Source organism: Rhipicephalus sanguineus, chromosome 11 (assembly GCF_013339695.2).
Source record: "Rhipicephalus sanguineus isolate Rsan-2018 chromosome 11, BIME_Rsan_1.4, whole genome shotgun sequence".
NCBI lineage: Eukaryota > Metazoa > Arthropoda > Arachnida > Ixodida > Ixodidae > Rhipicephalus > Rhipicephalus sanguineus.
In genome coordinates, this window is record NC_051186.1 from 98,991,191 (window position 1) to 99,005,104 (window position 13,914).

A 13,914-nucleotide genomic window follows, 5' to 3' on the forward strand; every position below is an offset into this window, starting at 1 on the left:
AACCAGTAATAGCACTATCATGAACGCTATATCGTACAAAACCTGAATCAACGCACAGCTAACCACCAGAAACAGCAACCATAGATTATACAGACGCGGATGGCGTGTTTGACAATTGCCATGCGCGTCTGTATAATCTGTGGTTGCTGTTTCTGGTGGTTAACTGTGCGCTGTCTAGTGGTTAAGGCTCTTGACTGCTGACCCGCATATCGCGGCATCGAATCCATGCAGCGGCGGCTGCATTTTCGGTGGAGGCGAAAAAAACTAGAGGGCCGTGTACTTACATTTAGGTGCACGTTAAAAAACCCCAGGTGGTCAAAATTTCCGGAGCCCTCCAGTACCGCGTCTCTCATCATCACATCGTGCATATGGGACGTTAAACCCCAATATTATTATTTATTTATTTATTTATTTATTTATTTATTTATTTTCGATACTGCCAGTCTCGTACGAGACCAAAGCAGACGGGCATCAGTTCTTGGATACTCAATACAGTTTTCAGTTTCACGTTTATACAGCGGCATATTTGTCAGAACGTGTAAGAATGGTTGTAGGCAGAGAGAGAGAGAGAAATAGATGAAAAGGAAACGCAGGGAGGTTAACCTGGCGCGAGTGACCGGTTTGCTTCCCTGCACAGGGGTGGGGATATAGGGGTCGGAAAGAGGACAGAGAGAGAGAGAAATAAAATGAAAACGAAAAAAAAAACACGCACACATGCACACACACGCAAGACGTTCCAGTCAGAGCCGTTCTGAGAGACCAGTTGAACGCAGAAAGCGCAGTAGCGCTTGCACAGCCTTTTTCTGTGACGTTTGGTCCGGTCGATGGCGCAGGATTCTTTCTTCCGACAGAGTGAGGTCGTCCAACTTATCGAGCGCGTTGCAAAGTGACTGTCTCTGTGAACAGTACTGTGGGCAGTCGCACAGAATATGTTGAATTGTTTCATCACTGCCGCAGTGGTCACATGATGCGGTGTCGTCCATTCCTATGGGTTGTAGGCAGAAATGCCTCTAGGGGTCTCGAGGCAAAATTCAATAAGTACATTCTGAAAAAATGGCGTTAATTGTATACAAACACTGAGCAATCGGTACATACTTAAAGACGGCATAGAAGACAGCTCTTATCTAGTAGACAATACAACTCTAGTTGTACACAAACACAAGAGCGCTGGAAACAATGGACCAGAAAAATACACACTTAGGCATCTTTGAACCAGTTACTGCACCCAGCAAAACAAAATTGTTTACGCGCAATTGAACGCGAACATTTATTCCACAAAAATAACCGCTAGAAAAAACGATAATACGGCTCATCATCAAAAGAGAAAAAGATAACTGGAAAATTATTTGCAGAACATGTCCTCGATTTTTGAGGTGAACTCTGAAAATGATTGTATACTGGTAATCGAGGAATCTAGACTATTCCATTCTCTTATTGACAGGGGAAAGAATGAATGCTTGAAGCAATCGTTGTTCAAGGTGTATTCTGTAATAGTGAACGCATGTTGTGTCTTAGTTCTCTGGATTCTGCTAGGGAGATGTATTTTGATGCATCGATGCGGCTGCGGTTATGAAGCAGGTTGTGTAGAAATTTTAATCGTGCCAGTTTTGCTCTTGTCGCTAGCGTAGGAAGACCGCAAGATTCTAAAAGGTTAGTGGGCGAGTCGGTGCGTTTATACTTGTTGCAGATAAACCTTACGGCCTTCCTTTGTACCCGTTCTAACCTTGCGATATGAGTGGCATATTGAGGGAACCAAACGGTGTTGGCGTACTCTAAAATTGGACGAACGAATGTTGTGTAGGTTAAGAGCGTAGTTTGTGTCGGTGCAAGTGGGAGACGCCTTCTTAAGAAAATCAGCTTGCGCAAAGCGGCAGCTGTGACGTTATTTATGTGTGCTTCCCATCTCAGATCGGAAGTTAATGTAACACCGAGATATTTCTGCAGCGTGACTCTTTGTAAAGGTGTGTTGTTTATTGTGTAAGTAAACTCAGAGGGTGCCTTTTTTCTGGTCACCGTCATACAGACCGTTTTTGTTAAGTTTATCGACATTTGCCATTCTTCACACCAGTGAGCAATTTTTTCCAATGAACTATTTAGTGCCTTGTGGTCATCGCTGTCTTTAATTTCCCTGTAAATAACGCAGTCGTCAGCGAAGAGCTTAGTAGTATTATTAGTAGTAGTTCTAAAGTATATGGCGGCAAATAGAGCGAGTCAACACGGAGCAAGAAAACGACGGGATTATACCCACGTGACTCCGAAGGAATAAGACCACACAACTGTCGTTCATTACAAATTGTTGTTTGCTGTTTCTGTCTTTTTTTGTGTGATAAACTTCAGTTTACAGGCAAGTCAGCACGGTGCGCTGCCCAGCTCTTCCTTAGTCCTTGTCGAGTTGCAGGGTTGAAAACAGCCTCATGAATGTGCATTTTTCGAAAGGCAAAGATCTCTGTATTCTGTTTACGACCTTAACCGCAGGACGCGCAGGCGCTATTTATCGGCATGACATTCAGCATTCCGCTATGGTCTCTTTTATCGTAGTCACTCGATCGTTCCTAACCATTCTTCTGTAAGATCGCCATAGGGGCTTCGGAATTTCCTACGCCAGTTAAAATGTTGTCTCGTAGCGGAGGGACGGGGCGCACAGACTGCGTGTATGCAACCTATTACCCTACGTAAACGCAACTTTACTACATATGCCGCTACGAGAAGCTACGCAACAGCAACTGCACTTTTCTATTTTTTAGATGCGAAAGCATCTTATGCTCGGGCCAGTGTCCGTTCTGCGGCGTCCGCACCCATACTGCGCATGCGCCAACTCTCCCCCTCTCCTCGCGTGAACGCGAGGAGGTGGTTTGGAGGAGGGGGTGTGAGCGGTGCCTACGCTTCGTTTCTCCTTTCCCGTTTCTCTCTCTCCGCCACAGCTGTGCACTTGCATATAATGCGACGGAGCTCGCTCCCGTTGCACTCTCCTTCACAATGGCGCTATGGACGCTCGCGAAGCTTAACGTAAACGGCAACGCCAGCAAGCGAATCTCGAAGCTGCGAGGCTGCGAAAGCGCGCGTTCGCTGTGCTTCCGTCATTCTCTCTCTGTGCAACGGTGGGCGAAACGCCATGAACAACGTCAACGTCGGCGCTAGTTGCAGCGGCAGCGCCACCGCCGTGGAGCAGAGAAAAGAAACGGAAGCTACCTGGTTGCCCGTAAGGGGAGATGATGTGTAATTTTTTTACGATGGACATCATGCACGTAGCTTAGTTTTATTTGTGTCTTAGATGCGTGTGAACGAAGAGTAACAGTTGCGACAACTGGCTCTTGGCGAGAAGCGCCACTGCAGAACTGATTATCTTTTTATATGTATGAGCCGTCCCATTCGAGGCAAGATCATCCAAAGCAACTTTTTCCGGTTTGAGTAGCCAAATGAATGCCAGGTACGTTATTTTTAGAGAATCAGTGTATATTTCGTCAAGCGATGGACTAAATTACATTCGTGGAGCAGCATTAGGTAACTGTAATCAATGATATTTCGGACTGACGAAATTGCAGTCTAATACTTTTTTTTCTGTAACGTGTAATAGTCAGAGAGTTATCAAGTGGTGATTGGCCAGCTCTGATATTCAGCTTGTCTCCTTGCAGGCTCTCATCGGTCACACAATCAACTACGGTGATGTGGTACAGGAAGACCCGTGCAAGGTGTCACCATCCCGCACCTTTTCCCAGACGACGCCGTCGCTTCGGCTTTGTCTTACGAACCGCGTCCCGGCGACCTTTTCGTCGTCACGTATCCCAAGTGTGGTACCACCTGGATTCAGTACGTGGTTTACGGCATCTTCCACGATCGTCAGCCGCCTGCAGACATGCCGCATTTTTTCTCGGCATCGGCCCGCTACGTGCTAGTTCACGCCCCGACGGACCTAAATAAAGTTTTTCCATACCATACCATACCATCGCCATTTCTACAGCTATTCGGCGTCGGTGCCGTTGAGAACATGTCCAGACCGGGCACCGCTAAGACGCACCTTCCTTTCGACGAGAGAAGGATTTCGTCCCACGCTAAGTACATCTACGTCGCCAGGAACCCGTACGACGTTTGCCTCTCCGCCTACCATCAAAACCTGAGTGTAGCGGCGGCCAAAGATGAAGACGTTGCCAACGACGAGCACGTTAGGCGTTTTGTTTATGGTAGCGGCAGTTACGGATGCTACTTGAACGACAGCCTCATTCCCTGGTACACTCGCAGGAATGAGAAGAATGCTCTCTTTCTCACGTACAAAGAGTTGCACGCTGACATCAAGATGCAGGTGACGAAGATCGCCGAGTTCCTAGGTCCGGAGTACGGTAAACGCGTCTCCAGAGACCCTGCCATGCTACATCGCGTCGTCGATATGACGCCATAATGTAATATTTATAGTATTCCTGCTAAGGATGCAAAAAATCCACGATGTCAGGGCGTCTGACAAGCCAAAACAACGTTTCGTTATTAGTGAATCGTAAATTGCGGACAATGTGTTAGTTCTGAGCAGTTGGACTTTTTTAACGATTGTGTTATATTATATTAAGGTGTTTGCGTTTTATCATTATCAAAATGCGACCGCAGCGGCTGCAATCAATCCCATGATTCTAGAAAGAAAACGCCAGAGCTACTGGGCAGTCAGAATCGTTCTTTTATCATAAAGATATTTCCAACCACCGTTGGAGATGAATGCAAATACCTTTTCAAGAGTAATTTCATGTGACTTCAAATATTATCTTGTGTGCGCACGAAAACGCTCAAGTTCACTCAGACACACCTTTCCATTTTCTACTGGTTCATTGTGACAAAATATCTCTTATAAAGGCTAGTAAGAAACAATAAACAAATTAATCACATGCTCATTTAATACAAAAGCAGATGCAAACAATTGCTCACTGATGATTTATATGTCAAACAAGGTTTTTTTTATACATAGGTGTTTGATGCAATTACCAGTTTCTTAAACCTTGCTTGCCATTGCGCCCCATCCCAGTGATACTGCTGAAATGTGTTTTAGGTGTCAGTTCGTATTTCTTTTTGCCCTAATTCGATGTGTCTGCTTTATCGACAATGATAATTGAACACTAGTACGTGTTTAATTCGCGTGTTTACTTGTGCCTTCTATGTGTCACTTTACAAGAAGAGCGTGAGTGCTTGTTATTAAAAGTGCATTTTAAATAACTCTGTGTAAAAAAGACGTACTGCCACTTTTTCGGGCAAATGTGTTTTTCATGTGTAAGTGAATTCCACTTTGTGGCGAACTTTCTTCAATCACGATGCGATAACGTCGTACAGACTGTCAATGTTGCGTAACATCACTTTGCTGATTTTAGTCACTTGCCTACAGCACGCTCATATCAATCCCTTGCACGACACTTAAGTTCATTAAAGACAGCCAAGCAAATTAATGGGTCGCCCACCTTTCTGAGCAAGGAAACACATCCATAAACTCTGTCTTGCTTTATAGTATTTACTGAAGTAGCTGCTAAAGCTCCGCGAGCTGTAGACCCGATCGCTAACACCTGCAATGATGTGTTTTACAGCGTAAGGTGTTATGAGATCAATTCAACGGCCGTTTTTGGCGCCGTAGTTGTCCGCCGCCGCCGACCGCCGCCGCCGGTGTCCGTAACCACTATCCCTCGAAATAAGAAAAAAATATGAAGTAAGAAAAAGTTTCCAAGATGGAACAGGGCTCGAACCTGGGCCCTCTGCGTGGGAGCCCAGTCAGGCCTCGGAAAGCCTCAAGTTCCAGCCATCGCCGAAGGGGGGCGAAAAAATCGACCCCGTCGCAGCTAAAAAACAAACCATAGTGGCTCTGTTCAAATCTGCCCTCGGCGACGCCAAAAAATCCGCCAGAGGCGCCGTAATAAAAGCAATATTTAAGAGAAATACAGCTATCATTGCCGCATAAAAGTGCTTTTTCTTGTGTAACTGAAAGTAATGTTTGAATGATGAGTAAATTTGTTGTTTAGTTATTGAAAATATCTCTGCCTTGTCACTCACCGCTGACGGCCGGCGCGCGGTAGCGAACAAGCGGACCGTCGCTGTGACCAGTGACGAAGCGCAAAAAGTGCGCCGCTGCGTCTCGGGTGCCGTAGCTAACGCCCAGAATATGCGGAGTTATCGTCCGATGGTTGGCAGCTGGTTTGTTGCTCCCCGTTTTCATGCGAATTCTATCGTTAATGTTGTCTAAAATACGCATGAAAGTTTTCACCGATGTAATCATATTGCAATTATGGTGGGCAGTCGGTGTGCTACTGTACGTATGCTGCCGCAGGAGCTGCGATACCAGCGAAGGCGTCAGTTTCCACAGGTTCCTCGACGATGGCAGGTGCACGTACTTTCAAGCTCAGCGTTTTATTGCGATAGCAATTATATGGACAGTCTCGGCTGGATTTTGCCATCGCCGTCGCCGCCGTCATGCACCGTATATGTATAAGTATGTATATATATATAAAGGCCCTAAAGAAAAATATTTCAGAAAAATGCGTCCGAAGCGCGGAATCGAACCAAGGACCTCTTCCTCCGCAGCGAGTGGCGCTAGCCACTACGCCACGAAACGCAGGTCCTCCACGTAGGTAACGGCGAGCGTTATATACACACCCTTTACCACTGGACGGACTCGGAGACGGCTGCGCTTATAAGCGTTTCTTCATTACCAGCGAGATGGCGTTAGGAGCGCGACAGGCGCATCTGAAAGTCGTCGGCGAGCTCGCTCGCTTCTTCTTATACTTGCGCAGGGAGAACCTTGCCCTTCCGCTGTCTGATCTCGCGGTTTTCTTGTGCTGAGGGGAAGAGGGATGTTTCACGCTTTCACCGTGATATCCGCGCTCATGTTACGGAGCGTACGAAAGCCACTCGAGCTCAAGGGACGCCGTTAAATGAACAAACAGAAGATGAGCGCGAACTATCAAGTGTCACAGCTCGACACTTGAAGCACGTTAGTTTCCTTCACTGCTTCGGCCGCCTTTGCAACAGGAGCGCTGTTCAAACTGAGCGTATCCATTGGCGAGCCTCACTTCATATAGCATTAGTTTCTTGCTATCGCATTCATTGCTTCGGCCTTGCGGCGAAACTGTGACTTTTTTCTTTCTGCTTTGTGACCTCGTTAACATATCACACTTCACTGTTCTCGCTTTTGAGTATTATGCTAACACGTGTGGACAAAGCTGCTATTTCACTTGTACTTGCAAGGTCTGGTGGGCTCAAATGAACGAGTGAATTATGCGATGGCATGAGCACGACTTGGCCAGACTGTTGATGAAGCCTACTTTCCAGTGGCGATGTCACAATAAGAGAATGACCGGGATAGAAAATCGTTTCTCCCTTCTCTGTATTTCTGCACCTCTTTGAGGCATTGCACATATCCCATTTATGGGTTGTTTCATCGGTATCACGTGTTAAAATGCTTATGTTTTCTGCCATTCTGTAGGCATAAACTATAATGTGATTTCTTTGCGTGAACCTGTTTGGTATTCTCAGCCCGACCGCAATATGTTGTAATAACAACAAACCCAGGGGTCTTCAGGCGTACTCGTTGAAAGCAAGTACTGAAACTGTAGCAAACAAAAAAATGCTGATGCTTTACGCCTGTCCTACAATACAAGTTGGTTATTGTGAGCGCTAGCTGACGGTGGAAACGGGCAGCAAACGTCATCTAATTTGTTTTGTCTCTTTGAAGCACCGCGAAGGCTAGTCCTTTACGAGCTCACGATGTCTGAACAAGGGCCTTTTACCGCTTGCTCACTGTCAATAAAGATTATCGTTCCTTCTACTCACTCGTGAATTGTTCTTACTGGTGCCAGTTGCCAATGTATGCCTTTCGGTTCCATGTAACCTTCGTACGCACGGGTACTGCGTTCCGAAGGGCGTTTTGGCGTGCTGCTGGGCGTATCGACGAGCTCAAAACAAGCGGGCGAAAGATAACGAGACCTCCGTAGCCCTACGCGAGTCCCGAGCTCTTTCGACCACTTCTGTTTAAAAAGGATAAAATAAAAAAACCAGCCGAGGCACCCGCGTATGCGCATACGCACCCGGTACGGAATAGAAAAGGGCAGCCATTTGCTTTTTTCTACCTAAAAAAACAATAAATTTTGTTTTCCGCTTCCTGTTTACGCAGCGCCATCTCTTGGGTGCCTTCGGTAGTTCCATACGCTACCGCTGCTTATCTTTCGCACCGTTGTCAAGGCTACAGCTTCCCTTCTCTAAACTGGTTCTTTATTCTATGGCCCAGTGTTCTACCTCGGAGCCATGCCGGTGCTTGAAACTGTCTTGAAGAAACACGCTGTACAGGCTTCATATCCGGAAGGAACTACATTAACATATGTAATTTAGTCTGGTAGAAGAGTGAAATAACATCCACGCATACCACAACGCGAATTCTGTAAGCAGGCGTCACACAATGCGAATTGCGCAACGAGTGGGCTGTGGGATGCTTCCAACCCATTACAAAGGGCTGCGCAATAATAATTCATCGTCATCAGGCACAACACCAACAAAGTGCGCATAATGCCTTACATGTTTTTAGCAGGTACCACGGCTTTCCGTTGAATGACGAAAAATGGCCTAGTGGCTGTTTCCCTACTTCACAGAAATATTGATGATTTATAGCGTAGTGGGTTCCTCGCAAGTGCACTTGTATTGGTTGCAAAGGAAGCCCATGGTCCATTTCGTCAGGGTCTCAATAAAGTTCTTCCCCCCTTTCTTTGTCTCTCTTTCTCACGTCAACGTATCATATATTGCATGGTGGGAGAGTGAAATAGCGACCGGGCGTCACGCAATGCGAATTACGTAACTGGTGAATCGTTTAAAGCTTCCAACCCATTACAAAGGGCTGAGCCACAATTCTGCATCGTCATCAGTCGTCACGTAAACAAAGTGCACATAATGCCTTATGGATGTGTAGCTGGAACCTCGCTTCTGCGCAGAATGACGAATAATGGCGTTGTAGGTGCTTCCCAGCTTCACAAATATTGTGATTTATGGCGTAGTGGGTACCTTGCTAGTGTACTTGTATTAGTAGCCCCAAGAGAGTTTACAAGGCGCTCTAGAAATTCCGCTCTTCCAGCTTTCGCTGTGACTGTGCTGCGCTTTCCGCGCAGGCCTGGCGTTTTTTTTCCAGGTAGGAAGGTTGAATCGCACCCAGCTTCTGATATCAAACTCCGGCCGTAAAAATATACCTCGAGATTGGGTGCCGTTTCGCATGTGGTAATTCTACTCGGAATGTGAAAGTCGAGCTTCATCACTTGCAGTATCAGCCACTCATTGAGATAGAGTGAAGAAGGCCGCAGCAACTCGAGCAAGCAACTTGTTCGATAGCAACGAAGTTGCTGATGACTCACAGTGTTGCCGTCATTCACGCCCCACACGAACTATCAAGTGTTTTCTAATCGGCCGCAATCACTGCAGATGCGGAACTCTTAAATATGCTCAAACTGGTCTGCAAATTTTACCTCGTAGGAAAACGCTTGAAATTTACGTGTTGCTCACTCATGCGGCTGACCTCTTTGTGAACAGCATGCCGCATATATATAAGCGTGCTATTACTTTAAATACGAATATAAACTTGCAATCTCTAAACAACCGAGCTCTAAAACACCGTTTACCGTACCGTAATAAGTCTTGGGAATGCCTGCCAAATACGCTCCACCTCATTCGAATTTTGTTAATTGGAGAAACATAGAAGAGGCCTGCAGTGGGCGTCTGGGGCCCTCATCAGTCTGCGGCCTTTACACAAACGTAATTACACAAATTACACAAACGTAATTAACACATTACAATTCATTCAGAATAACGCAGTTCGTTATATTCTTCACATTTTACAAAACTAGCAGCGTAACAGCCATGTAAACTAACCTTTCACTTGCATCTCTTGCAGATGGACGTAAAATTTCCACTTTACTATTTCTTCCTAAATTTTTTCATCAAAGAACACTGCGCGATACATTTACTTCCGCTTCACCCTATGTATCGCGTCGCATTGGTCATTCTCACATGGTTCACATCTCTTCTTCCACCACAAACACATTTTTCCAGCCATTCATTCCTTGGCGTCAACTGAGTGGGACCGCCTTCCAGAAAATTTTACATCAATCAGTGACAATTCTTTGTTTCGCGATGCCTTAAACAACGTTACTAACTAGAATGTGATTGGATTTACCTGTGTATCTTGTTATTCTTGATATTTTATATTTCGTGATATCTGATAACCCTCGAAAGTGTTGTAAGGACCTTTTTTCACTCATTGAATTTCTGCTGAATTATTCATGTCCAAATATCGTTATGTGGTACAAATTGTTAAGTGACCTGTAACGCACTCCACTCTGGAATGCCTTGATTGGTCTTGAAGGTATATATTGTATATTGTAGAAGATAAGGATGGGCGGGTGGGACAATAAAATATAGAAGAAGGTGTTCATGCATTGGATGCATCATTCTTCAGTGTTTTAAATACAACATATTGGTGGCGAAGTTTCAACCCATGCAAGAGCAAGATTTCTGTTGATTTCTGCTGCAGCAGCACGATGAGCATTCCGGGATTGCAACCGCCACCACCTTTCGTGCCTTCGCCTCGTCATCCACCAACCGTGTAAGGCCAGCAAGCGCAGATGTCGTCGCTGTGAGAAGAGTTCGACAAGTTGATGACGGCGATGACACAACCTCACAGAGTAGCGCAAAAACAGGTTTTGTTGTTAAGGGACACAGACATGGCACTTACGCATTCGTCGCTGTGGAACGTCGCATTATCTCGTTTCGAGTTGACACGGGACCTTCTGTCACTATTTTGGCTGAAGAACTCTATCATCAGTTCTTTGCAAGCACTTGCCTTCTGAAGCCTACCTCAGTGTAGCTTTTTGACCACTCCAAGTCAAAGATAAATGTTCGAGCTTGTTTTGTCGCTTCAGCTGCGTTCCATGACAGAACTGCTTGCATTCTTCTGTATGTTGCATCTGAAGGCACCACTGTACTGGGCTTAGACGCCATTGCGGAACAACGGATGAATATTGAAGGTAAATCGCTTCAGTGTCTGGCATTGACCACCAGCACTCCTACATTGCCAACTGAACTTCGTTCATAATACGAACACTTCTTTGACAAACAGCTCGGACTTGCCAAACAATTCAAACACAATCTTATGGTGAGATAGTCCATTCCACCCGTTGCAAGCGAGCTACGACGGCTGCCGTTTACCTTTCGTGAGCAGCTGTCGGCTGAGCTGCAGAAACTTGAAGCCCGAGACGTAATCGAGCGCGTTGACGCCTCTCAGTGCATTTTTCTTAAAGTGGTTCTTCGCAAGAAGGACGGTTCAATATGAGTGTGTGTTGAACTACGAGAGCCCAATAAAGCTATATTTGTTGATAGTTTTCCACTAGTACCACAGACAGACGAAATGCTCCACAGCTTAGCTGGCACTAAGCGATTCTCGAAGCTGGACTTGGCAACTGCTTACCATCTATTGGAACTCGTGATCTGACTACCTTTATTACGCACGGCGGGCTCTTTCCCTTTAACAGAGTATGTTTCGGCTTGCCTTCAGCCCCGTCAGCATTTCAAAACATAATGTATCTCATACAGCAATGCTGGAAAGCTGTACTTTTTACATAGACGACATTATCGTCTATGGTCATTCTCGAGAACACCATCTTCGCACCGTTTTGCAACGACTTTCTAAAGCGGGCCTGAAACTCAACCAGAAGCGTGCTTTCGACGTCAAGGAACAGACATTCCTGGGACATGATGTGAACGGCAAAGGACTCTCTCCACTAGCGTCATCTATCCAAGCGATGAAAGAGACTCCGGCGCCTTCAAACATCAATCAACTTCGTTCCCTGCTTTGCCTAGCGGCATTTTACTCTACGTTCGTTCTCGATTTTTCGTATGTCGTGGAACCGTTAAAGGGCATTGCTTCTAGGCAACGAAAAATTTGCTTGGACGTCAGCCGCCGAAGAGAGTTTTGTCCGTTTAAAATCTCTGCTCACAACTTGCAAGGTTCTACATTTCTTTGACCCGAACCTACCCGTCATCGTCATGACCGATGTTTCCGGGCATGGACTGGGCGCTGTTCTGTAACAAGATAACAAGGTAATTCTACAGACGGTTGTCTTTGCCTTCCGTACCTTGAGGCCACAAGAAGGAAATAATCTGCAGGCGAACGTGAAGCCTTAGCGTGCGTTGGGCCTGTGAACATTGGCAAGCGTACCTTCGGGGTCACCCCTTTGCCTTGCGAACTGACCACAATGCTCTTGTCACATTGTTGTCAAACAAAGCTGTTCGGCATCGGCTATTGCGCATTTGACGTTGGTCAGAACGACTGCTTTGTTACAACTGCACCGTAGAGTACCACAGGGGAAGCGATGATGTAGGAGCTGACGCGCTCTCTCGACTGCCTTTCTAAATAGAAACCGATGAGATTGCTGAAGATGAGTTTGTTTTTCTTCTTTGTGCGATGCTAACCATGACGGAATTAATAGCAGCGACTGCATCGGACAGTACACTCGCAAAAGTCAAGGCATTTGTTTTGTCATCTTCGCCTGATAAAGAATATCTGGAAGCAAAGGTAATGCCATATTTTCATGTACGTGCAGAACTATCCATTGTACACGACTTGCTTTTCCGCGGTGACAGGATCGTAATTCCGAGTATCCTTACTCATCGTTTGATGGAAGTCGCACGCGAATCACATCCGGGGATGACGAAAAGACGACTGCGGGAGTTGTACTGGTGGCCTCGAATGGATGGCCATGCAGAGCGACTGGTTAAAAGATGTGTTGTTTGCCAGTCATGTGACAAGTCGGCACGGCCAACCGCATCACCTATACAGCCAGTAGCTTTTCCTGACAGCCCCTGCAAGAAGATTGCCATTGATATTATTGGCCAATCTGAGCAAGCTCCTTGCTCTCTTAAGCGTTTTTCAACCTCACACTCATTGGTCTTGTGTAACGACTACCGAGTGCGGTCAACTTATCAATGTATACTGACGACATCTGCGTCTGTTCATCCGGCGTGACGCGGCCTCAGGTACGCGCGATGCTTCAGAAAGCTGCGACGTTGGTATCGGTGTACCTTAATGATCAAGGTCTCAAGATATCGCCAGCGAAATGTACATTGATTGCTTTTAGCCGAAAGCCAATGAAACCATACGCTACATCTATTGACGGCCAAGTCATACCTTATGTCAGGATACACACATTTTTAGGCATAATCATTGGTAGAGACCTGTGCTGGGGTACTCACGTGGCTAAAGTCACTGGAACGGGAAAAGTGCCGCGACCGTCCTGCCCGCCGCCATATTTCGTCCCGCGCGGCCGAAGCTGCGGCGGTGCGGTGTTGTTTTCACGCGGAGTAATGCATGCTTTACGCATTGCGTGTGCTTTGGCAGTCCCAAATGAACCATACGGTTGTTCTCTAACTGATTAGGAAAGAAATAGCGGACGTTTTCTTTTTCCTACACGCGTACGCACGCGTACTAACGCGATAAAGAAATGCGACCTGCGCGTCATTTATGCGCTCGGCTGTCGCCATTTATTAAATGCGAAACATTTCTTGGCGAACATCTGCGACTTTGAACGTATCTATCTATCTATCTATCTATCTATCTATCTATCTATCTATCTATCTATCTATCTGTCTATCTATCTATCTATCTATCTATCTATCTATCTATCTATTTATCTATTTATCTATCTATCTATCTATCTATCTATCTATCTATCTATCTATCTATCTATCTATCTATCTATCTAGCCGCCCACGACTTTCTGCTCTCATGGCCGTTTCGTTAATGGGATGTACACCAAACTTGTTATAGCATAACATGACTGTATGACGAATATAAATTACAGGTGATAACATGAAAACACTGATATGTATGCCATGTACGGCATGATTTGCATGCCACGCTCATGG